This window comes from Papio anubis, chromosome 20, assembly GCF_008728515.1.
Source record: "Papio anubis isolate 15944 chromosome 20, Panubis1.0, whole genome shotgun sequence".
Taxonomy (NCBI): domain Eukaryota; kingdom Metazoa; phylum Chordata; class Mammalia; order Primates; family Cercopithecidae; genus Papio; species Papio anubis.
Window position 1 is genome coordinate 14,156,719 of NC_044995.1, and position 25,663 is coordinate 14,182,381.

Genomic DNA, 25,663 nt, shown 5'->3' on the forward strand with positions numbered 1-25,663 from the left:
ATTTATACAAAGAGATCTGTTTAAAACAAGAAGTCCTCTTTATGTTCACATAAATTGATACACACTTTCTCAGTCCCATTTCTGCCCTGTTAATTCATATATGCACTTCCGTATTTCACACTTCTTCAATCTTTCTCTTGACAACCTATAAACAAGAGTAGTACTGAGACAAAAATAATAACCAGGGCTACAAGAGGGGATTCCTTTAGCAAAATGAATATTTTCCTTTAACAAGACGAATGCTTTCCTTTGACAAGATGAATGCTATGTGCAAGGTAGCCCTGAAGCCCATTTCTGTACTTGGCTTACATCAAAGCCATTTGAGTCTAGGACACACTCTCAGACAACAATTGTGACAGAAGCCACACCCATTCTGGGTATCCCTGCTGTTGGGTAAAGGCATTTTCACAGAATCTTGTGCATGAGTTACTGCTCCCCAATCCTTCCACTCCTGGAAGTTAAGCTGCTTCTGCTTAACCATCTTCATCTCCAGTTGGCCTGCTAGGACCCTGGCTGGAAAATACCTCCTCACCCTACACGTCCAGGATGGCACCTTTTCCTATTCCCGTAATCATAATAGTTTGCACTGACTTGGCACTCACTATGTGCCAGGCACTATTCTAAGATCTTTCCATGTAGCTAACATCTTCACAAAAATTCCTGCATGTTATCCCCATTTTTACAGATTAAAAAAATGAAGCAGGCCAGGTGCGGTGGCTCACAAATATAATCCCAGCACTTTGGGAGGCTGAGGCGGGCGTATCACAAGGTCAGGAGTTTGAGACCATCCTGGCCAACATGGTGAAACCCCATCTCTACTAAAAATACAAAAAAATTAGTCAGGCCTGGTGGCGGGCGCCTGTAGTCCCAGCCACTCGGGAGGCTGAGGCAGGAGAATGGCGTGAACCCAGGAGGCAGAGCTTGCAGTGAGGTGAGATCGTGCCACTGCACTCTAGCCTGGGTGACAGATTGAGACTCCGTCAAAAAAAAACGAGGCAGAGAAGTAATGTACCCACTATCACCCAACTCCATAATTTAACCTCATCCTCCACTTCATCTGGGAAGAGGATACCCTGAGATTTCCAAGGTCTCCTAAATGACATCCACCTTCCAGAATGATTTTTGCCGCCTCTACTTTCAGGATTTGACAAAGAGCCAGCATTTTGTTTTCTGTCTCACCCTTCACTTATGCACCTGTTCCCTAACGCCACACTCACAACGGCACAGCCCTGCATAAAAGCTGGCTTTGAGGAATCTCAGCCTCTTTTGGAAAAAAACAGAGCCAGGTTCCCAGTCATTATAAAGTCAGTTTTACTCAACTGTCAACCATTTTTACAGCCATTCTCTGGTCACAAATGGAGTTCCCTATGAATAGAAAGTATAACAGGAAGGAAGTAGGAGAAGGGTGAATTCCTATTATGGCCACAAAGAGGAAAAGATTCCAAATCCAGTAGCAGTCATAAAACACACCCAGAGTGGGTGGCTCTGGGAAATGACAGTCCCATCTGCCTCTTTTCATGCCTGTTGGCCTCTGACTTCCTTCATGACAGTCCCATCTGCCTCTTTTCATGCCTGTTGGCCTCTGACTTCCTTCTCAGCCTGTTCTTCCTGGTCTTGCTTTCTTAGGCTAATACTAATGGCCTGGGAGCTGGGGCCAGACCTGGGCACACAGCACTGAATGAGGAGGGGGAGGTAGAGGAGGCAGAAAGGGAGAAGAGTGTTTGACTCGTGGGAACCTAACTCACCTAGGTACACATCACCTGGGTAGCAAAGGGATCAGTGAAGGCCTGTGCAAGACTCATGGTGGTCATCCAGAATGAGTGACTGAGGCAAGGGTCTTAACCAGTTAAGGTTTGTGACAGAGCCAGAGCTTGAGAGTGCACCCTGGAAAAATACGAATCACAGAAAACTTCTGTGGGTGTGGTGTTCTCTCTGAAGAGGTTGCATAAGGCTTAGTATTTATATATTTCCTTACAGGGGGGAAGGCAGGTAGAAAGAGATGGGATAGGTGGAAGAATAATTGATCTCATCTTGCCTTTGTTCTGTGCCTGGGATGATAAATATCAGAATAAAACTTAACAGGCTTTAGTTTTAGGAGCTAGATTTTTGTTGCACACCTGAAGTTATAATTGACATGCCTTGTTTTATGAAACGCTATACATTTTGAAAGATTTTGAGGCCAGCAAAGAACTATTTAGAGGGCAATCATCTGGAGATCCCTGAGGCTTTCTGGCTTCCTGTTCCCCACACCCCCCACCCTGCTTTTCTTTTTTTAAGAGAAAAAAAAAAACTCTGTCACCTAGGCTAGGGTGTAGTGACATGATCATAGCTCACTGTAGCCTCAAACTCCTGGACTCAGGAGGTCCTCCCACATCAGCCTCCCGAATAGCTGAAACTACAGGCATGCACCACTGCATTCAGCTAATTTATTTTATTTTATTTTTTGTAGAGATGTGGTCTCATTTTGTTGCTCAGGTTGGTCCTGAACTCCTGGCTTCAAGCGATCCTTCCACCTTGGCCTTTCAAAATGTGAAGATTTCAGAAGATGCTTCAGAGACTCTAGAAAAATGAGTCTATAGGCCGGGCACAGTCTATGGGCAGAGCACCACACCTGCCCACCCCTTGTATTATTCTAAATCTTTCAGAGAAATCACTGTTAAATACATGACTTTGTGGCTGTATGTTTCATCTGATCTTACATCACTATGAAGGCTCATTCCTAGGAAGTCATTTCCCATGGAAAACGGGGTGAAGTCAAATTGGAAAAGGACCAAGGACTAATTATAGCAACAACAACAACAACAAAAAGTATAATCCTGGAATCCAATTGAGGATACACAACTGCCTCCTCGATTAGAGCAATTATTTGGGCCATCACCACTAACACTTTCAGTTGCACGTTGGCTCACCTGTAACATCTGCAGCAATCTATAGTATAGACTCATTTCTTTTTTTTGTTTTGTTTTTGGTTTTTGTTTTTGTTTTTTTTTTGAGACACAGTCTGGCTCTGCTGCCCAGACTGGAGCACAGTGGTGCGATCTCGGCTCACTGCAAGCTCTGCCTCCTGGGTTGAGGCCATTCTCCTGCCTCAGTCCCCTGAGTAGCTGGCACTACAGGCGCCCGCCACCACGCCCGGCTAATTTTTTGTAATTTTTAATAGAGATGGAGTTTCACCGTGTTAGCCAGGATGGTCTTGATGTCCTGACCTCGTGATCCGCCCGCTTCGGCCTCCCAAAGTGCTGGGATTACAGGCATGAGCCACCGCACCTGGCCTATAGGCTCATTTTTCTAGAGTCTCTGAAGCATCTTCTAACTACAGTGACACTCTCACAGATTTCTCTGAATCTCAGTCCAAATCCAGTGTTCATGTGACCCTTTTGTGTAGTCCATACATCAACAGGCACAAAGGTTGTTTATATATAAGTTGCTGTGATTTCTCCAACAGTTTACTTAACTCATCTAGTTTCAGTTTTCAGGGCTTGAAGAAAAGCACCTTTTTCATTTCTAATATTCCAAAATGGAAGAAAATCTTGAAATCATTACTTTTGATACTCATAGCCAGGAAAGAATTTAGGATTCAGTCCAAATTATAGGCAAATAATAAAACTCAAAAATAATGAACAAGCCTAGAATTTAATATCAGTTGTACTGAAGTTTTCTTCTGAAACACAAATTTTTCTCTCTCCAGGCTCCCATTTTTATGAAACACAAATCATAGTAGGACAAACGTATTTGCAAAATAAGTTTTAGTCTTATACCTGGCCTGATTATTTGCATAAAGTACAGCAACAATAGTGGTTGGCCATAGAGAGTCTTTTTAAATTGGCTTTGCTGAGACCTTTTTCGTAAGGAATCTCAGATTAGACTTCCAAAAGCCTCTCAAGGTTATACAAGCCAGGGATTTATCTGTGCCTGTAGATACTTGTATGAATTCCGTGAATTCCTCTTTTCTTGAGGTCTCAAAATAACTTGGGGATTCCTGGCCCTATCAGAAAGTGACATTCTTTACTTACCACAGATCATTAACTTTTTAAAGAAACTGCATAGACAAGGTAACCAGGTCAGTCTGTCTAAGAGGCTTTTTGTGAGTTCTATAAAGTCAGTCTCAATTCCTCATAACATTCTGGTCATATCTGAAAACATACTATTTCACTCAAAGCCTTAGTAAAATAACCAGTGTCTCCAATTGTGTCTTGTTACAAGAGAAAACAAATTCTTATGGAATTTATGCAAATACCTATATTGTTATAAATTAAGAATATGCACAAATAGTTTATTTTTGTAGAAATTGGGTAGAGAGAAAGATAAATCTTTCAAATTGTGCTCACAAAATTATACTTTACCCAATTTGTTGTACGCTAAAAAGCTCAAAAGGAAAAAATAAAAAACAAAAACAAAAAAAAAAACTTTTTTGACTCTGGAGAACAAAACATAAAAAAAGTCAGCAATTTTTTTTTACAAAAGAGGTCATGAAAAAATCATTTTAGTCCTGTATCAATTTACCCCCACATAATTCACTCTTGTTCTGCTTGATGTTGGGTTAGCAATCTTCATGAATGCATTTATTTGTAACTAAAGTCCTGGGTTTTTTTTCCTAGTCCAATGGCATGATCTCCATAGTTATGAAACGCCAATATTCAAGAGTACTTGGAAGAGTCTATTCCACAAATATACTTCAAATGTGGTTCAAGGACAGCAAAAAAACAATTTATGAGGGAGGTCATCCGGATATGCCTAGGGCCTTTTCGTCTTCTCCTGAGGCTCTGGCTAACGTACAATGCTTTGACACAAGGTTGTAAAGTAACAGTTGTTCATTTGGGGAAAAAATGAGGGTCTTGCATGACTCAATCTCCAGGCTGAAGTATCCCTTTGGTGAAATGAGTTTGGCAGTCCTGAGGTGTTTATTTTCCTTTACATAATTTTAGAAGTTGTACTTTCTTGATATTGTCTGACTGAGAACAAAGGGATGAGTGTGGAAGGCATCACAGCTTTCTCCCACTTACAATCCCATTGTCATTCCCTTCTTCCTCTGCTGGGTTACATTCCTCTGTTGATAGATAACTTATTTACTGAGTTGTGTTCACAAAAATCCAAATGTCAGTTGAACTTCTTAAAGTCCTAAGCATTCAGTTCAGTTCAAGGTCATCTTAGTGATGACCAGATACAAATATTTTTGAAGATCTATAGAAAATTTTGATAAGAGAGTTCACACCACCCACAATACCTTTGGAACCACTGAGCTACAGGAATGAAGAGGAAGTAATCTGCTACATGCTGGGGACCTTTATGTTTGCACCTCATCCAATGCTCACAATGACCCTTTAAGTAGGCACTATTATCCCTCTATTCCAAGACATCAATTAACTTGTCCCTTATCTCACCTGACAAAAGGTGGAACTAGGACTCAGACTCACATATTTCTGAATCCTAAACTCATGCTTTCAGCAAAAGACACTATCAACAGAGTAAATAGACAACTTACAGACTGGGAAAAGATATTTGCAAACTATGCATTTGACAAAAATGTAATATCCAGCATCTATAGGTAACTTAAACAAATTTACAAGAAAAAAAACCCCACTAAAACGTGAGCAAAGGACATGAACACACTTTTTTTTTTTTTAGTGTAGTGGCGTGATCTCAGCTCACTGCAACCTCCACCTCCCGAGTTCAAGAAATTCTCCTGCCTCAGCCTCCCAAGTAGCTAGGATTACAGGTGCCCACCACCACATCCAGCTATTTCTTTTTTTCATTTTTAGTAAAGACAGGGTTTCACCATGTTGACTAGGCTGGTTTTGAACTCCTGACCTCAATCCACCCACCTCAGCCTCCCAAATTGCTAGGGTTACAGGTGTGAGCCACTCCACCTGGCGAACAGACAGTTTTCAAAAGAAGACATACGTGTGGCCAAACAGCATAGGAAATGATCATTCAAGAAATGTGAATCAAAATTACAGTGAGATACCATCTCACACCAGTCAGAATGGCTATTATCAAAAATGTCAAAAAAAAACATGCTGGCAAGGCTGTGGAGAAAAGGGGGTGCTTATACACTGTTGGTGGGAGTGTCAATTATTAGTTCAATCATTGTGGAAAGCAGTTATGGCAATTCCTCAAAGAGCTAAAAATAGAACTACCATTTGACCCAGCAATCTCATTACTGGGTATATACCCAGAGGAATATAAATCATCCTATCATAAAGACACATGCACACGAATGTTCACTGCAGTACTGTTCACAATAGAGAAGACACAGAATCAACCAAAATGCCTGTCAATGGAAAACTGCATTTTTAAAATGTGGTACATATACACCACAGAATACTATGCAGCCATAAAAAATAATGTGATCATCTCTTTTGCAGGAACATGAGTGGAGCTAGAGGACATTATCCTTAGCAAACTAACACAGAAACAGAAAAACAAATACTGCATGTTCTCACTTATAAGTGGGGATAAGGCTGGGTGCGGCGGCTCACGCCTGTAATCCTAGCACTTTGGGAGGCTGAGGCGGGTGGATCATGAGGTAAGGAGATCAAGACCATCCTGGCTAACACAGTGAAACCCTGTCTCTACTAAAAATACAAAAACATTAGCTGGGCATGGTAGTGGGTGCCTGTAGTTCCAGCTACTTGGGAGGCTGAGGCAGAATGGCCAGAACCCGTGAGGCAGAGCTTGCAGTGAGCGGAGATGGCGCCACTGCACTCCAGCCTGGGCGATAGAGCGAGACTGTGTCTCGAAAAAATAAATAAATAAATAACATTACATTAAATTAAAATTAAAAAATAAGTGGGAGCTAAATGATGAGAACACATGGACATAAAACGGGGAACAACAGACACTGAGGCCTACAAGAGGGTGGAGAGTGGGAGGAAGAAGAGGAGCAGGAAACGTAACTACTGAGTATTAGGCTTAGTAGCTAGGTGATGAAATAATCTGTACATCAAACCCCTGTGACACGAGTTTACCTACATAACAAAGCTGCACATGTACCCTGAACCTAAAATAAAAGTTTTTTTAAAACCACAATGAAATTCAAACATCAACAATTTAATCTCTAATCCTTCTCCAATCAAAATTTTAAGTTTTTTTAAAAGAAAAACTTTCAATGAGCAGAATAAATTGATTTTTTCTAAAATATAATATAATAAAATAAAACTCATGTTTCACTCCATACCGTTGTACCTACAGGAATTCAAAGAAAGGAAAGATGACTGCTTCTAACAGAAATAACTATACAGGCTTCAATGAAGAGACAGGATCTGAAATGGGCCATTAGGACAAAGAACAACTCAGGAGGCTGAGAACATAGGCAAGGGTATGATATGAACAGGGAAAAGAATTAGAAAATGTTTGGAAATGAGAAAGTAAAATGTAGGTCAGGTCCTTCAATGTAAATCAAGGGAGTAGATTGGGGCCGGGCTATGAGGGCTCTGAATGACAGCCTAAGGAATAGGAACTTCATCCTACAGATAAGAGAACTCACAAACATGACAAATAGCATTTCCAGGAAGATTACTCTACATTATTAGGCAAGATAACTTGGGAAATGGTCTTCAACTCTGGCAACTTAACAGAAATACCTAGATTTCTTCTTTGTTTTCCAAACTTTTCATTTTGAAATAATTTCAGACTTTCAAAAATGTTCCAACAATAGAGTCCCCATATACTTTCTGCTCAACTTCCCTAAATATTGTTTTAGATAACCACAGTGCAAACATTAAAATCAATAAATGATCACTGGCATCGTACAATGAATGAATCTACAAACCTTATTCAAATCCTTTTTATCTTCCCACTAATGTCCTTTTTCTGGAACGGAGTCCAATGTATGACCACACATTGCATCTCATTGTTCTATCCTCTCAGTCTCCTTTAATTTGGGACAGTTCCTCAGAATTTATTTTGCCTTCATGACCTCAACATTTTTGAAAAGTATTGGCGTGTTATTTTGTAGAGTTATCCTCAGTTTAAATTTTTCTAATTTTTTCTCATGATTAAATTGAGGTTATGCACTTTGGGTGAGAAAACCAAAGAGGTGATTTTGTGCCTTCTCCATCCGTATTAGGATGCCCTGAGATGTCGATATCTCTAATTAACGGGATGTTAACTTTGAGCCCTGGACTAAAATTCCTCCACAATAAAATGACCATTTTCCTTGGAAGCATTCTTAACCAACCAATGGCTGGGCCACACCATGCACCAATCGAATCAGACATACTTGGAGAAGGCACAGACATTGGTAAGTTTCAAATGCCCTACAAGTGACTCTAACCAGTATCCAGGGATGGAAACTCAAAGTTTAGACAATGAAGATTAGAATCCTGGAAATCAGCTAGGAAGCCATTCCTTGGGCTTCTCTTTTCAAAAAGAACATCCAATTCTAGACACAAATAAATACATATGGACTTTGGCATGGACCCCTGGTAGGAAAATGAGAAGGTTAAAAATCCTTTTATTGGGAACATAATGAGTGAATAGACTGCTGTCTAATAAAAAGAGAAGGCAGGGCTGGGCATGGTGGCTCACACTTGTAATCCCAGCATTTGGGGAGGCCAAAATGGCTAGATCACTTGAGCCCAGGAGCTCGAGACCAGCCTGGGCAATATGGTGAAACCCCATCTCTACAAAAACAGACAAACAAATAAACAAAACAAAAAATGAGCTGGGCATGATGGCATGTGCTTGTGGTCCCAGCTAATCAGGAGGCTGATATGGGAGGATCACTTGAGCCCAGGAGGTGAAGGTTGAAGTGAGCTGTACTCCACTACACTCCAGCCTGGGTGTCAGAGTGAGACTCTGTTGAGAGAGAGAGAGAGAGAGAGAGAGAGAGAGAGAAAGAGAGAGAGAGAAAGAGAGAAGGCAGGACACTAAGTGAAGTGACCAGCCCTCCTGGCCTATTTTCTCTCCAGGTATCAGAAACCCTGGCTTCAGTAATAGTGCACACCCATATATTTTATTTTCATAAGCCTGACATGAGCTCCTAATTGCCACTGATAGGGACAGAATTATGAATCATGTGATCCAAATATACGACCACACATGCAAAGATGCACACTTCCACATAGAGTTGAATGAACAATTCATAGACTCCAGATTGAAATTACATGACCTCCCTTAAAAAAACCTGTCCTCCCCATTTGGTCCTTTGTCCTTAATCTCTTCTGAATCTGCTGTAAATTTTATGAAATAGGAAAGTGTACACATCTCCTGCCACCAAGTTGTTTAAGTTAGAAAATACTGTGGTCAGGCCGGGCACAGTGGCTCACACCTGTAATCCCAGCATTTTGGGAGGCCGAGGAAGGTGAATCACCTGAGCTCAAGACCAGCCTGACCAACATGGAGAAACCCCATTGCTATTAAAAACACAAAATTACCCAGGCGTGGTGGTGCATGCCCGTAATCTCAGCTACTCAGGAGGCTGAGGCAGGAGAATCACTTGAACCCAGGAGGTGGAAGTTGCAGTGAGCCGACATGGTGCCATTGCACTCCAGCCTGGGCAACAAGAGTGAAATTCTGTCTCAAAAAAAAAAAAAGAAAAGAAAAGAATGTGGTAAACTTCCTTAGAGTTATTATCTTAGGGTTTCCATAAAGGGATATCATCAATCACCTCCTCAGAGGGGCCATCTGATAAGATGAAAAAAGAAAACGCCAATTCAACCAAAACCCAGAGGCAGGAAGGAACCTGACAAGAGCAATCCCTAGGGTATTCACATGCCTGCCAGGGTCTGGTGCTGCTGGTGCAGGAGGAACTGCTGCTGGCAATAGCTGAAAAAAAAAAAAAGAGACGGCAGCTCTAACACTCAGGGGGTAGTAAGAAAAGAACTCACTCAATTAGCCTTCAATTCTCACACAGCCAATACCCCTTCAGCCTCCCTACAGGGTCTCACTGGGAGGACTGGCACATAATTAAATGCCAATACATGGGCGAAACAATCTATAGAAGGGTAGGATCAACTGGGTCAGAAATGCTCATAAGGCCAGGCATGGTGGCTCACGCCTGTAACCCTAGCACTCTGGGAGGCCAAGGCAGGCAGATCACTTGAGGTCAGGAGTTCGAGACCATCCCCACTAACAAAGTGAACTCCTATCTCTAATTAAAACTTGAAGGGTGATGGTGGTAGAGCACCTTGTAATCCTGGAAGGATGGAGGAACTAATGGAACCCAGGAGGGCGGAAGAAGGAGAGAGGAAAGAAAGAGGAAGAGAGAAAAGAAAGAAAGAAAGAAAGAAAGAAAGAAAGAAAGAAAGAAAGGAAGGAAGGAAGGAAGGAAGGAAGGAAGGAAGGAAGGGAAGGAAGAAAGGAAAGGAAGAAAGTAAGCAAGGGGAAGGAAGGAAGGAAGGAAGGAAGGAAGGAAGGAAGGAAGAGAAATGCTCACAAAAGAGACAGGGTTCAGGTTAGGCCTTGAATGGTTCAGCCTTAGGAAAGTGGAGACATGGAGAAACATAAGCCAGGGAACCAGATGTCAGGCATCACTGTAAATGCTAGGGTTTTTTTGTTTTTGTTTTTGTTTTAATTATACTTTAAGTTCCGGAGTACATGTGCACAATGTGCAGGTTTGTTACTTATGTATACATGTGCCATGTTGGTGTGCTGCACCCATTAACTCGTCATTTACATTAGGTGTATGTCCTAGTGCTATCCCTCCCCCCTCCCCCCACCCCACAACAGGCCCTGGTGTGTGATGTTCCCCACCCTGCATAGATGCTAGTTTTAAAGAGGGTCCGAGGAATGAGAGTGGGCTTGCAGATGTTATTTTATTTACTCTCTCAATCAATACTTGAAATTATTTCAGAGGAGGATGCTCATCCTCAGAAAGGGGAAGTAACTTGTCAAGGTCGGTGGTGGATATGGGATTAGAAACTTGGTGAGGCTAACAGCAGAGACCGTGTAACCACCACTACCACTGAGAGACCTGAACGAAGTATGTGTAGTGAACAGGAAGGAGCAGGGGGAGCCAGAGCACAGTCAGTTAAAAACACAGGGAAGTTATGTAAGCTTGCTAAAGGGGGAATCACATGTTGTAGAGGCATGAACAGTAGATATAGAGGTTCAAACTTGATCTTGTGATTATAGAAGAGCCCCTGAAGGTTTTGAGTAAGGGCAGAATCAGTCAAAGTGAAATCTTAAGCCAAGATCGGTGGGTAGTGGAAATGGGGTTCTGGGCTCCTAAGGTAAAGAGATACCACCAACAACAGTGTAGGGGGCCACGTGATGCATGGAACAAGAATTGGACGGAGAAGCTGAAGTCCTGGGCTTAAATGCAAAAAGTCATGCAGTGAGGGCATGGCTATGGAAGGTAAGTTATATTCTCTCTCTGTAGTTTGGTCTCTCTTCAGCCATAAATCACATGCAATGAGAATTAATATCTAAATGACCCTCAAACCTTGCTACTCAAAGTGTGGTCCACCAACCAGCAGCAACGACATCATCCAAAACTCCTTAGAAACTGAGAATCTCAGGCCCCACCAGAAGAATCAGAACCTGTATTTAATCAAGATCTTCAGGTGATCCATGAACACATTAAGATTTGTGAAGCACTTCTCTCCAGTGTCTTCCACTTCTAAAATGCAACTATTTCATACTCATCTCAACTATGTAACCTCACAAGAGAAAAATAATAATGAAGTTTACCTTTCACCTCATTCGTGACCTTTTCTTAATCCTAAAAGCCCCTTAGGCTTGCCCACATTCTGGTAGAGGTTTTAGAAAACACCGGAAAGGGCCAGGCACAGTGGCTTACACCTGTCATCCCAGCACTTTGGGAGGCTGAGGTGGGCGGATCACGAGATCAGGAGATCGAGACCATCCTGGCTAACACGGTGAAACCCCGTCTCTACTAAAAATACAAAAAGTTAGGCGGGCGTGGTGGCGGGCGCCTGTAGTCCCAGCTACTCGGGAGGATGAGGCAGGAGAGTCGCTGGAACGCGGAAGGCGGAGCTTTCAGTGACCCGAGATCCCGCTACTGCACTCCAGCCTGGGCGATGGAGAGAGACTCCCTCTCGGAAAAAAAAAAAGAAAAAACAACAGCAACAAAAAAAAAAAGAACAGAGAGTCAGCACTGCCACTTTGTGGCTATCATCAGTTAATGTACCTAACTCCTGGTGTAAAGGAGAGGATAGGGCTGGCTGGAGCGGGAACAGAGGTAGTTGGTGAAGTCCAAGTCACAGACTGGATAAGACAATCACAGCTGCCCACATGACTGAAAGTAACTGTCATAGAGAGCTCAGCCTGCATCACTGAGCAATGTCTCACTGCAAAGGACAGGTTTTATAATACTTAATATGTGATATCAGTGGGAAACCTCACTCCAAGCCAAGCTCTGCCTTGTTACCTTAAAAATCATTGAGAGGTATTTTCAGACACCCCCATCCCTGGTTTGAATTCTGCCAGTAAACTTGTAATTTTCCAAGGAAACTTCCTTTACTGTGACAGTTCTTTTTCATCTTGAGTCAAAATATATCTGATTCACACTCACCAATCCTCATCCTACTCTCCACAGGCTGAAATAAGTTTAACACCTTTTCATACAACCAACCTTCAAATATGCGTAAACTACCCCCATGCACCACCCACCCCATCTTCCCTCCGCCACCTGCCATAAGGGGTCACCTGAAGTCCCACACCCTCTGCTCACTTACCCATAAGCAAGTGAAATGCAGCAATCACAGCAGACACTCTGAATCATAGGGGTGTTCCCCAGAACAGCAGAGCCACAGGACTCCCAATCCTATCCTGGCACCTCCTAGAAGCCAAACCCCATATCAGCTGATGTGGGGACACTGACTTTTCCTGCTTCTGCTGTTGCTCAGTCATCCCACATCTGTGCAGATGTCTACTTTTTATTCTGTTTTATTTTGTAAGAAATATTTATCAGAGCCTGCTGTGCACTGTCACTGGAGAGACAAAGGTGAATCACACCTGGTCACTGCCTCACAGAGCTCCAGGTTATGGACAGAACCCACTCAAAGCAAGACCATTACCATTCAGTGAGAAACACCGTGACAGACATCAGCACAGGCTTCTCTGACCCACCTCACCAATGCCCTGTGAAAAATCTTCCACTGGCCGGGCGCAATGGCTCACCCCTGTAATACCAGCACTTTGGGAGGCCAAGGCGGGTGGATCACGAGGTCAGGATATCGAGACCATCCTGGCTAACACGGTGAAACCCCATCTCTACTAAAAATACAAAAAAATCAGCCAGGCGTGGTGGCGGGCGCCCGTAGTCCCAGCTACTCAGGAGGCTGAGGCAGGAGAATGGCATGAACCTGGGAGGCAGAGCTTGCAGTGAGCCGAGATTGCCCCACTGTACTCCAGCCTGGGTGACAGAGCGAGACTCGTCTCAAAAAAAAAACAAAAATCTTCCACTACTGGTTTTCTGAGATCAATTTTCCTCATTTCAAGCTCAACCTGAAAAAGGGAATAAAAATGTCCCCAATGGTCCTTTGTGCAGTCACAGCTGGACCCAGCATGTCCTCCTGGCTAATCCAGGGTGCTCAGGGCTCCCACTTCACTCAGAACGTCCTCTCTCCTATGGGAGCTCACCACGTCTGCACCTGCAGCAGCCACGTAGCTGCACACTAACAGAAAATCCAGCAAGTCAGGAAACTTGCTTTACTCCTGTAACTTTGAGGCTGGTGACCTTGTGACATTGAACTAATCCTGTAACTTCCCTGCACTTTAATTTCCACGTCTGTAAAGCAGGGCAGGTGGATTCGGTCACCCTAGGTGCAGCTGTATAGTGAGAGCTCCTCAGAGACAGCAGCACACCTGATCTCAGCATCCACCGTCTAGCAAATACCAGGCACACACTAGGCACTCAAAGCCTCACTGAATATATGTGTGAATAAAAGACTATATGAGAGCCATGTGGATCATGGACAAAGTCAACAAATATTTTTGAACATCTACCAAGTACATTGTAGAATAGGGAAATAAGTAACCCAGGCAGAGTGGTGTTTTCTCCCAACTTCCCCTTACCTCCTTCCTGGGGAAGGAAGGGCCTCTGTACATCAGAGAGACTCTTGGTACAAATAATGTTCTTGAAATGCGTTATAAGAAGTTGTCATGTTAACAAGAGGAAAGTCCATTTGTTTTAGAGGTATTTTAATCAATGGATCTGAAGGACCTGAAGCCCCCAGTGATGAGACACAGGATGTGACACCCACCCCAAGTGCATGGAGAGGAAACCAGATGGAGTGAACTGACAGGGAGCAGGACCTGGGAGAACAGAGGGGTAAAGAGACTTAGGCACCCGGAGGGAGGTCTGAGGAGGCCCTCCCGGCCCCTGTGGTGGCCTTTGTATGGACTGATGAGAACTCAGCAGCATAAGTAAAGTGGCCGCACCAGGCTCTGTGCATACATGGGATCGTTTTCCAGTAAGATTTTCTTTCTGCTCATAAGCTGCACTTTCACATATTTTCTAAGACATAGGCTGCACTTTTGCATATTTTATAACACATCAGGCCCAGTTAACAGGTTACAAAATGATCATTCCATTCAACAGTCAATTATAGAATACTCCCAAAGTGCCAGGCTCTATGAGTTCAGGGAATACAAAAATGAACACAAACAGCCCCTACCCTCAATGATCTCCATACAAAGAGCTCCAGAGAGCGCCTCTCCTACAACACACCACTGCTCCACGCAGCCGTTCTCTTTGCCCTCCACCAACCCAAATCCTATCCCACCCTGTGAGGCCAGCTCAAGTTCCACTCACCCAACTCAGAGTCCCCTGTCCACTTCTGCCACTTTGAGAGATGGCTGCACTCATATCTCTAGGCTTTAGGAAGTGGATGTCATCTCCCTCATTAGACTTGAGCCTCCTGAAGGCAGAGATTATTTTTAGAATTTTCCAGAAAGAAGTCACATCAGTGGTTTGCATGAGACCAAGCTTAGGCCCTGCCTGACCCTTTGACTCACACAGGCTCCACTGCCTAGCACAGTCCCTGGCCCCTGCAGGTGCTTTATAAATCCTGCCATAGCAGAGTCCACAACCAACTCTGTGACAAGGCAACAGGCTGGGAGAATCTGAAAACACAGACAGAAGAATTGCCAAACAAAAATCAAAGGGCTTTGACTCATGGCTTGCTTCTTCCCTCCTCTCAGGGAAACAAAGTCACTCCACCTGTTCTCACTCCTGCCTCATTCCAGGCCCCTTCATATTCCATGATGATCCTTGCCTACAAATAACAGTTACTGTGGTGTTAGCCAAATAGTGATTTTCTATTTCCATCACTCCTTCTACATTTATTAGCTGGAATTCTGCTACAAGAAAAAGCTACTTCTGTTCCCTCATTTATTTATTTATTCAATTATTTATTTATATCAGCATGGACTCATGGGTTTTTATGAATTGGAATCCATTACTATCGTTATTTATTATGTTGTTCATATTGTCCCAAAATTGACCATTGAGAGCTCCTTGGAAATCTTTCGACACATCCCCATCATTTTTCGTGTAGTTCCTTACTTTCGGGCCCCACAAGAAGCTCCAGGTTCCTCTATGCTTTCCTGACCCAGCCCTGGAATCAGTTATTTCTCCAGGGAGCCCTGGTTTCTTTCATGGGAGAAGGATGTTTACAGACCGTCAGCACTGATAGACCCATGGTCGGTAGGTGCTGGTGCTTCTGTGCCCCCTAGTGGTCAGATCTGGGAAATACACACTCACACTAGTTGTTACCCACATTGTACAAATTAGGTAAATGAGGCACAGAAAAGTTAGGCAACTTGACCAAAATCACAGAGCAAACAGGTAGTGAAACTGTGACATGAAAATAATGACAGATGCGCCACAAGTCCTAACGAGCGAAAAAGTAACTTTATCACATATGCACGTCAGCAGAAATCCACAAGCCTAATATTCCAGATACTCTCTTTGGAAAATAACCAGAATTCCACAGCAATAACCACAATGATAACCATCATGTACTCAACACCCGCCTGGGCACTGGGCTCCCACAGCAGCTCACTTATTCCCAACAACTCTGCGAGGAGGATTTTACCATCCTCCTTTTACAAATCAGGGAATCAAGGATCACAGAAGCCAAGTGACTTGTCCAAGTTGACATAGTTAAGTGACAGAGTCAGTAGTTGACCCCAGGCCTATCTGGATATAAAGTCCATGTTTATGCCACTGTATCAGCATTTCCCAAAACTGATTTTAGGTGAAAGTTAAATAAGCTGTTTTTTAATTTTAATACTCATGTGTTTATTTTAATGCATGTTAGAAAAACATTTAAGCACATATAAAATCTATAATTTCATGGACAATATTGCGTTAAGACAAGGATGTTTTGTCTCCAACTCCTGGCCTCAAGCCATCCTCCCAGCTCGGTCTCTCGAGTAGCTGGGATCACAGGTATGAGCCACCGTGTCCTGCTAAAACAAGGATGTTTTGTAAACTACATTTATTTAGAAAAAAATATACTATGGGCCGGCTGCAGTGGCTCATGTCTGTAACCCCAGCACTTTGGGAGACCGAGGTGGGCGGATCACCTGAAGTCAGGAGTTGGAGACCAGCCTGGCCAACACAGTGAAACCCTGTCTCTACTAAAAATACAAAAAAATAGCTGGGTGTGGTGGCGCATGCCTGTAATCCCAGCTACTCGGGAGGCTGAGGCATGAGAATCGCTGGAATCCGGGAGGCAGAGGTTGCGTTGAGCTCAGATCACGCCACTGCACTCCAGCCTGGGCAACAAGAGCAAAATCCCATCTCCCAAAAAAAACAAAAATAGTATGAAGTAAATAATAATAAATGTGGTGCAAGCTGTAGAGAAAATCATAAAAGCAATCTAGAAATGTCTGGGGTCTGGATGACATACTACAGCACCGTGCAGCTTCATTCTCAGTTACTTCCAGGAAATTAGGGTCACATAGCACTGCAGAAACAACAAGTAAGAATCTTAGACCCGGGTTTTAGCTCAAGATGTGTCCATTTCTAGGACCCCAGACATCTTTGTGACCTCCTTGCTGGGAGGAAATCCAACCTTCCCAGACATTTAAGAACACTAAGAAGACCCTGAATACACAGAGGGGTTTCCGTGTCAGAGAGAAAATAACACCAGGTTTGAGGACCCCAGGGACTCTCTCTGTGGTGCTGACAGACCCAAGGCCAAGACACAGCAGAGATCAGTGCTGGGGAGGGTGGGTTGTCCTGTTAAGGGACAGGGGTCCAAATAAACCTTGCTTCTCAAAGCATAGTCTGGGGAATTTAAATGAAGACAGAAAGGAAAAAGGAAGGATGGACTAGGAGGCAGGACTGAGAGGGGAGTGGGCAGAGAGGCTTCCTGGGCAGAGTCCACCCCCATCCATGACCCTGGGAAGTGCTCCTGCCCTGGGAGGACACTCAGCACACAGGGAGGAAGGACAGCAGAGTCATAGTCACAGCAGCCCTGACAAGAGCGTTCCTGGAGCTCAGGCTCTTCCCTCAGCCCTCCCTGCAGAGAGTGCATCCCCTGGCAGGGGCTCCTTCTCACAGGTGAGGGGAGGACTCCTTGGGAGTGGGAGGGAGGAGGGAGCACAGAGACTGACTGGGATCTCCTGGGGAGGATGGGACTCTGAGGGGGGACAGAGGGTTTCTGTTGGAGCCTCAGAGGAGAGGACACCAGAGAGGAACAGGGGTCACACCAGGAAAATCTCAATGATCTGAAGCTGTTAATGGAGAAACAATCTCCATTGTTAACATACTGCAAGTGAATCATCACTGATGAATAAATTCTGAAAACTGACGACAATAAAATTTTATGTCAGGGTAACACTCCAGAAAAAAACAGAACCAGGGCTACTAAACACTGTCCTTACCCATGAACCTCAGAAATTGGCAAGTAAATCCCAGGAGGTGGGGGGCCATGGGAATGCTCATGAACTCATCCACAGGAGTCTGCAGCCTGTCCCAGGCACTGGGGTGCAACCAAAATCACACAAGTCCTTGCGTTCACAGAGCTCACGATCTCATGGGGAGGAAGACAGACACCCAAAGAGATCTAGAATGTGAGGTCAAGTGCTGATAAGAGCCCTGGAGGGAACAGAGCAGGGAAAGGTCAGAAAGGGAAGAAACAGGGTCTCTAGAGGAGGTGTCAGGGGAAGGGTCTCCCAAGGATGCCCTGATGTGAGCAGGATCTGAGGGCAGTAAGGGGTGGGGGCCTGTGCAGACTCCTGGGGAAGAGGATTCCAAACTGGGAAGTGCCAAGGTCAGAGGTGCTGAGGGAATGGGGGTTACGCTGCTGACCTTGACTCAGCAGGACCCACGCGTGCACATGCACATGCACACACTGTCTGTCTGTCTGTCTGTCTGTCTCTCTCTCTCTCTCTCTCTCTCTTTCTCTCCAGGGCTGGGGGGGTGAAGAGACCTCCTCAGAACCCAAGGCCCCATCTTTCCATCCAAATACATAGGTCCCAGTATTGACTGATGCTTTCTCCCCCATCTTAGCCTCACTTTTAACTTTCTGGAACCCACCAACTACTGCCAGGCTCACTATTGAAGCCATGCTGTCCAATGCCGCAGAGTGGAAGGAGGTTCTTCTATTCACTCACAGTCTGCCCCAGGATCTTATTGGTACAAAGGGGAAAGGGTGGAGACCAACCACCATATTACAGGATATGTAATAGGAACTCTAATAACTACCCCCAGGGTCTGCACACAGCATTCAAGAGACAATATACCCCAATGCATCCCTGCTGATCCAGAATGTCATCCAGGACACAGGATTCTACACCCTATATTCCATAAAGATGAAGAGGAAGTATCTGACCAGTTCCATGTACATTGTGATTTTCCCACAGCCTCTGATTATTGGGGGTCAGTTCTACTTCACATACATGGGATTGTCAGGCCTGGGCTGTGCCTGTGTCCCCTTCTGCATTATGTCCTACGTTGGGGTTTGAACATTTACTGCAGGACACATACAAGGTACACAAACTTCAACAGATCAGAATTCCTTTCCTGTATCCAGACCCTGCAGACATTCACTGCAGAGGAAGGACAGTCTGATGGGGGGAACTCCGCAGGGGAAGATCAGTCTCAGCCAAGCACCCCATGCCCTCCCCATGGACACGACCTTGAGAAGACCCTGGAGAACTAAGTCAGGGTCTGACCTGAGGGGTCTATGGAATCCTGTGGAGCTTTGGGGAGCCTATGCCAGGGCTGGGTTGTTGCCTCCTGGGCAGGGCTGACTGGGAGCAACAATTTACCAGCTGTCCAGGCAGTGGCTCCTGGAGCTGGTCACTAGTCAGGGCTCAGCCCCCAGGCCCTCATCTGGGCAAGGACAGAGCCTCAACCTTCACCTGAGACTCAGCATGTATGAGTCCATTGCCCTGGGGGACTTAGGTGACTCCATTGGAAGTTCAGTGTCCCTAGGGAGAGGAACAAAGAAGAGAGGATATGCCCAGCAGCTCCTTCTCCACCTGAAATCAGGTCCAGGGCCCTTTCTCTTAGAGGCAAATAAGCATATGTAAAAAGTAAAGTAGAGGTTCCTCTTCAAAGACTTTCCTCCCTGTCTAATCAGGAATAAATAGCAACTTTTCTTAGAAGCAAAATTTACTCAAAGACGTGTGCTAATATTCTTAAATATCTGCTAGCTGTAAAAAAAAAAAAAAAAATCAATGTATGTTATGTTCTTAGCTCCCACAATTTAGACTGAATATTTGCCCTGGCATGCTTATACTGGTCCAAGCAAGCATTAGGTCATAGCCTGTTCCTCTTCCTTATTTGAAGATGTTTTTACCTTTCTCAGCATTCCACAAGTTACTTCTTCCTTGCTTTGTTCTCTGCCTTTGCCTCTTTTAAAAAGTTATAAGTTGCTAGCCAATCAGGACAGACACAGAATGGGAGGTCCCATTCCAGCCAATGGAAACCAGACACAGCAGTAAGGTAGACACATCAGATTATAAATGACCCTGTCTCCCTTGTTCGGTGTACTCTCGTGGCAAAACTGCTGGCGAGTGTACCCTTTCTGCAGAAAATATAAAAATGGCCTTGCTGAGAAAATTAAATTTATGTTCAAGTGGTATTTCTTTATGGCACCAGGGAACAAGCATTGCAAACACATACATGTTGTTCATCTGGGCAGCTGCCCTATGCACAGCTGAGGTCAAGTAATTGTAAACATTTTGAGGTTAATTCATAAACAACCTTGTAGCCAAATAACATTTATCTTATTTATTGAAAGGAAACTGAGGCCCAGGGAGACAGTCACTGACTAGGGTCACAATGATATGGCTCTGGTGACTGGAGCAATACCAGGATCCTTGGTCTTATGCCAATTTAGATAAAACAACACAGAACACGTGGAGCAAAGAGTTTAATAGGCCAAAAAAGAAGGAAAAAGTTCCCCCATACAGGGACAGAGGGAGGGGGGTTCCAAGCAAAGAGAGGAAACCCCAAGTATAGCAGAAAACAGCCAGTTATATGAGGAGGCCAGAGGAGGTGGTATCTGATTTGCATAGGGCTCAGATCATTGGTTTGACCAGGCATGTCACTCATGTAGCCTGAGAAGAAACTGGCCCTCCCACCCTAGTCTTTTAATATACAAATGCAGGGTGCCTTGACGTTCTACACATGGGGATATGTGGGCGCGGCCATGTTGCCAGGCACATATGGCAGCAAGGGCAAGAAGAGGGCGGGAATCACCATATTTGGGTGGACCCAGTTTCCAATGGCCTTCATTTGCATATCAAAGCTTGCCAGCCAGTCTCTAAAAGCTGAGGCTTTTCTGCTAGACAAGAAACATTTCTGGAACTGCTTTAAAAGAAACAAAAACTGGCCGGGCGGTGGCTCACGCCTGCAATCCCAACACTTTGGGAGGCCAAGGTGGGTGGATCACCTGACATCAAGAGTTGGAGACTAGCCTGGCCAACATGGTGAAACTCCGTCTCTACTAAACATACAAAAATTAACCGGGTGTCGTGGTGTGTGCCTGTAATCCCAGCTACTCAGGAGGCTGGGCAGGAGAATCACTTGAACCTGGGAGACAGGTTGCAGTGAGCTGAAACCATGCCACTGCACTCCAGACTGGGCAACAGAGCAACACTCTGTCTCAAAAAAAAGAAAAAGAAAAACTTCCCAAGGACCCCCTTTCCTCTCTATCTCCCTAAAATAATTTCTTAATAACTCCTATAACAACACAGTCCATAGCTGGCAGATTAGTCAGGCGAGGTCTGTCTGCAGCCACAGCCCCCTCCTCTCCTCCACCGGGGCTGTATGAGGCTGCTTGTTATTAGGCATCTGCAGACCTGAGACCAGTCATGGGTTCATCTCCCTTCATCTGGGCATCTACAGTGCAGGGGCGGAGAGTCTGATCTGAGGAATGAGGAGCAAAAGGAGAACTCATCAGTTTTTACCTGGAACTAAATCTCTTGTGTCAACTATCAGGGTCAGTGTTATGCGTGTCCGCGTGAAGAGACCACCAAACAGGCTTTGTGTGAGCAGTGAGGCTGTTTATTCACTTGGGTGCAAGTGGGCTCAATCCAAAAAAGGAGTCAGCAAAGGGAGATAGGGGTGGGGCAGTTTTACAGGATTTGGGTAGGTAGTGGAAAATTACAGTTAAAGGTGGTTTTCTCTTGTGGGCAGGGGCAGGGTCACAAGGTGCATGGTGGAGAGATCATGAGACTCATTGTCCAGTAGGGGGAATGTCACAAGGCCAATTGATTAGTTAGGGTGGGGCAGGAACAAATCACAATGGTGGAATGTCATCAATTAAGGCAGGAATTGGCTTTTTCACTTCTTTAGTGGTTCTTCAGTTGTTCCAGGCCATCTGGATGTATATGTGCAGGTCACAGGGGTTATGATGGCTTAGCTTGGGCTCAGAGGCCTGACAGTCAGCGCCAGAAACATTCCAGGTGTTTGACCTTAAGCAAGACACTCAACTTCCTAGGCCTCAGTTTCCTCACCTGTAGAATTTTAACAAACACTTGGATCTCAGGGTGGTTGTGAGGATGTTTATTCAATGATTAATGTAATTAAAGCCCTTAACAGACTAGTGCACAGAGCCAGGGCTCAATCAGTGCTATCAACTAGTATTACTTTTTTTATGAACTTTGTTATTAGCTAAGTCAAGGAGACCTTGGTTAAAATTTGGTTGTATCATGTACGAGTTCTGTCACCTTCCTTGACTTACTGAGGCACTGTAAGTCTCAGATGCTAACTCTGCAGCTGGGGGTGATGCCCCTTCCCTCAAGGTGATGCGAGGATGAGATGAGCTGTACGTAGGTTGGTGCCCACTGGGCCTTGCACATGGAAGGCCCCTGAAAACAGTCAAAGAGCATCATCCCCACTCATCAGCATTGAGTGGACAGCAAGGGCTAGCTCTGTATGACAATCATGGAATGGAAAAAAAGAAACAGAGGGAAGACCGGGCACTGTGGCTCACGCCTGTAATCCCAGCACTTTGGGAGGCCGAGGTAGACAGATCGCCTGAGGTCAGGAATTCGAGAAGAGCCTGGCCAACATGGTGAAACTCCGTCTGTACTAAAAATACAAAAATTAGCCTGGCATGGTGGCACATGCCTGTACTCCCAATTATGAGGGAGGCTGAGACAGGAGAACCGTTTGAACTCAGGAGATGGAGGTTTCAGTGAGCAGGAGATCGCACCACTCTACTCCAGCCTGGACGAGACTCTGTCTAAAAAAAAAAAAAGAAAACGCCAGGTGGGGTGACTCACACCTGTAATCTCAGCACTTTAGAAGGCCGAGGTGGGTGGATCAAGAGGTCAAGAGATCGAGATCATCCTGGCCAACATGGTGAAACCCCGTCTCTACTTAAAATACAAAAATTAGCCTGGCATGGTGGCACACACCTGTAATCCCAGCTACTCAGGAGGCTGAGGCAGGAGAATCACTTGAACCTGGGAGGTGGAGGTTGTAGTGAGCCGAGATCACACCACTGCACTCCAGTCTGGCGACAGAGCAAGACTCCGTCTCAAAAAAGAAAGAAAAAGAAAAAAGAAAAAAAAAGACAGAGGGAAGAAGTGTGAAGTGAGAGGAAGAAGGGGATTTAAAGGCACAGGAGCAGGGCGAGGTGCAGGCACCTGGGGGAGAATGTAGGAGTCGGTGCATCCCAGTATTTCAAGCCTGAGACACAGAAAATGTCTCAGGCTTGAAAACCGCAGAGAGCAAGGGAGTCAGCTATGAAGACATCACAAGAGACCACACTCAAGCCCCTGCCCTGCAAGGCCCCTCATGGTTCCCCCTGGAACAGACTTGGGCTTCATCCCCTTTGCCTTCCCCTTTCTGCAGAAAAAAATGCCCCAGGCCTTCCTGTGGGGGCCATCGCTGGCATTGTGACCAGGGTTCTGGTTGGCGTGGCACCGGTGGCTGCTCTGGCATGTTTCCTGCTCCTCGCCAGGACTGGAAGTTACTACAGCTTTTCCCCAGCCTCCCTCCCACCTCCCAGTCTGACCCCAGGCCAGGAGGAAGAAGACCCCACCCAGTATTCAGGGCTAGGCTCTCTGAGCCCTCCCCAAGAGATCCTTCCCTCTCATTCCACAGCTCCTCCCTCACCAGCTGCTGACCCTGGGCTGCTTCCTCAACAGCTTCCTCCTCTGTGAATTCAGCCCGGTTAAGGTCTCACCTCTGGATGTGGTCCTAGTTCCCTCACACAGCAAAGCCACAGCTGCCTGGAGGAAGGGAGTGGGGGAGGGGGTGCTCAGTACCCGGTACCTCTTGCTGTTCATTGAATCCACCCACCAAGTGAGGAGGGATTTGCAGGCTCGGGGTCTGAGGGGGAGTCCTGGGCATAGTCACACAGTGAAGGGTGTAACAGCTTGGACATGCTGGGTGGGGTCAGTGCCCCCATGGCTAATGCAGTTCCTGCAGCCCCTGAGCTGTGAGACAAGAGAATCTGGGCTCCAGGATGGCATGTTCTGGAATGTCCTTTATGTCTCTTGCTAAGAGGTAGAGAGAGAAGACAAGGCTATTGTCCCATTTCAGCATCACCAGCCCTGAGTGCAGGGTCTGGCCACAGCAGGGACACTGAGTTCCGGGAGAATCCAAGACACTTGCGGTCCCCTCAGTGTCCTGAACCTGTGCCTGGCCCTGCTTCCCCTCTGGGGCCTTAACCCTTCCTCTCAGCAAACCCCCACGATCTGGTTCCTTCCCTGGGCCCTCAGTTCCTTTCCTGCATCCCTGGGTCAATGTTCTCCCAGCCCAGCATCAACCTGAGGGTCCTTCCCCTCTGGTCAGGACAGATGTGGCTTTGTAAGGTCTTCAACCCCCTTACCTGGCTCAGCTCCTGCTACAGAACCCATGGAGAAAGGAGATCCCCATGCCCCTCTTTGGAAACAGGGTCCCCTCTTCATCCCCTGTTCTAACTCCAAAGTTTGGCTTTTAATCTTGCACTCCTCACAAGTAAGCCTGACCTTTCCTAGGGCCAGTGGCCTTTAGAGAGCAGCTCCCCGGTGTCCCTTCAGCCTGGGTGTGGCTAGGAACCCCTAAGCCTGGCCCACAGTGTCCACTCCTGCCAGTCACCCTCTGACGTCCTCTGATCCTTTCCATGGGGCTTCAAGGAGTCTCATAAAACATCATTGCAGGGAACCCCGACTGGCCAGGTCAGCCCTGACCTGTGGGTTCTTGGTCATGGGCCACCTCTGCAAACTCACTTGCTCACTTGGCCCCTAAAATGGCTGGACGGTCTCTCCTGGTAAGAAGCCCCTTCTCCCTGATTCTCTGGGAGTTCAGGACCCCAACACCCTCCTCCGTGAGGGGCCCAGGCTCTCCTCCCACCCTGCTACTGACTCGTGTCTCTGTCCCCCAGGCCATGGTCCCTCAAACAGCTCCACCTACCCTGTAAGCCCATCCCCTCCCCAGCCCCTTTCTACTGGGGTCCCAGCAGTGCAGGTTCAGGGTAGAGGGACCATCAACCCCACAGCATAGCACAAACCCACCTTTCCCCAGAACAGTCAGGTCAAAGTGAGTGCCTCCGGCCAGGATCCAGGCTTCCCTACAGGGCCAGGACCACCCACGCCCTGTGCTGACCCCACCCCGGGACCCTCCATTGCCTGAGAAGACCCCTGGAGCCCAGTAGGTGCAGAGCGGACACTGGGAGCATCAGTCAGGGGCCCACATTAACAAGGGTACAGGGTGGGCCCAGCCAGGATAGGGGTCAGGGTGCTGTGTCCACACTGGGAGGCTGAGCTCAGGGGCAGAGCTGGTCACTCCTGAGGGGAAATGACCAGAAGTAGACCCAGGGAAGTAAGTCCTGGCCAATCAGAGACAGGAACCTTCCAGGCTGGGCCTCCATGACCCTCCCTCCCTGTCCCCTGACATGCCCTCTCTCCCCTGCCCAGGCCCCCACTACCCAGCCCCAGGACAGCCACTGTCGTCTATGAGGTAAGTGTGGGTCACAGATGTTCTGGTCCCGCAGGCCCCAGGGGGACCCAGGATCTGCCCCCACCCACACCTGGCTGAGCTCTGAGATTCAGGAAACTGCAAACAGGAACAGGGGATGGTGATCAGATGAGGAAGGGGCCTGGGAACAGGAACCCCCTGAACCACAGCCAGGTTCAGTCCCAGAGCAGCCCTGGGTGGGCCCAGAGCCTGGGAGACACCAGACTCTGTTCTGAGAAGGCCACAGGGGTCAAGGCCTCTTCTGGGTTTTTTTGTTTTTGGTTTTTTTTTTTCAGGACTCGTTAAACCATGACACACATATTTACTGCTGGGTCAACC

General features: G+C 46.0%; 1 long non-coding RNA gene across 2 annotated transcripts in view; it reads right to left on the reverse strand.

Moving 5' to 3' along the window:
- LOC108583361 overlaps nucleotides 1-25,269 on the reverse strand; it is a 30,259-nt gene extending 4,990 nt beyond the window's left edge. Inside the window, exons 1-2 of one of the 2 annotated variants that reach the window (XR_001897953.1) lie at nucleotides 23,571-25,269; nucleotides 21,422-21,891 (exon numbers count right to left, since the gene is read on the reverse strand). This is a non-coding gene — a long non-coding RNA (uncharacterized LOC108583361). Of the gene's footprint in view, nucleotides 1-21,421; nucleotides 21,892-23,570 lie in introns of those variants that run through there. The other variant, XR_004180457.1, reaches the window with a different exon arrangement.
- Nucleotides 25,270-25,663: the final 394 nt, after the last annotated feature.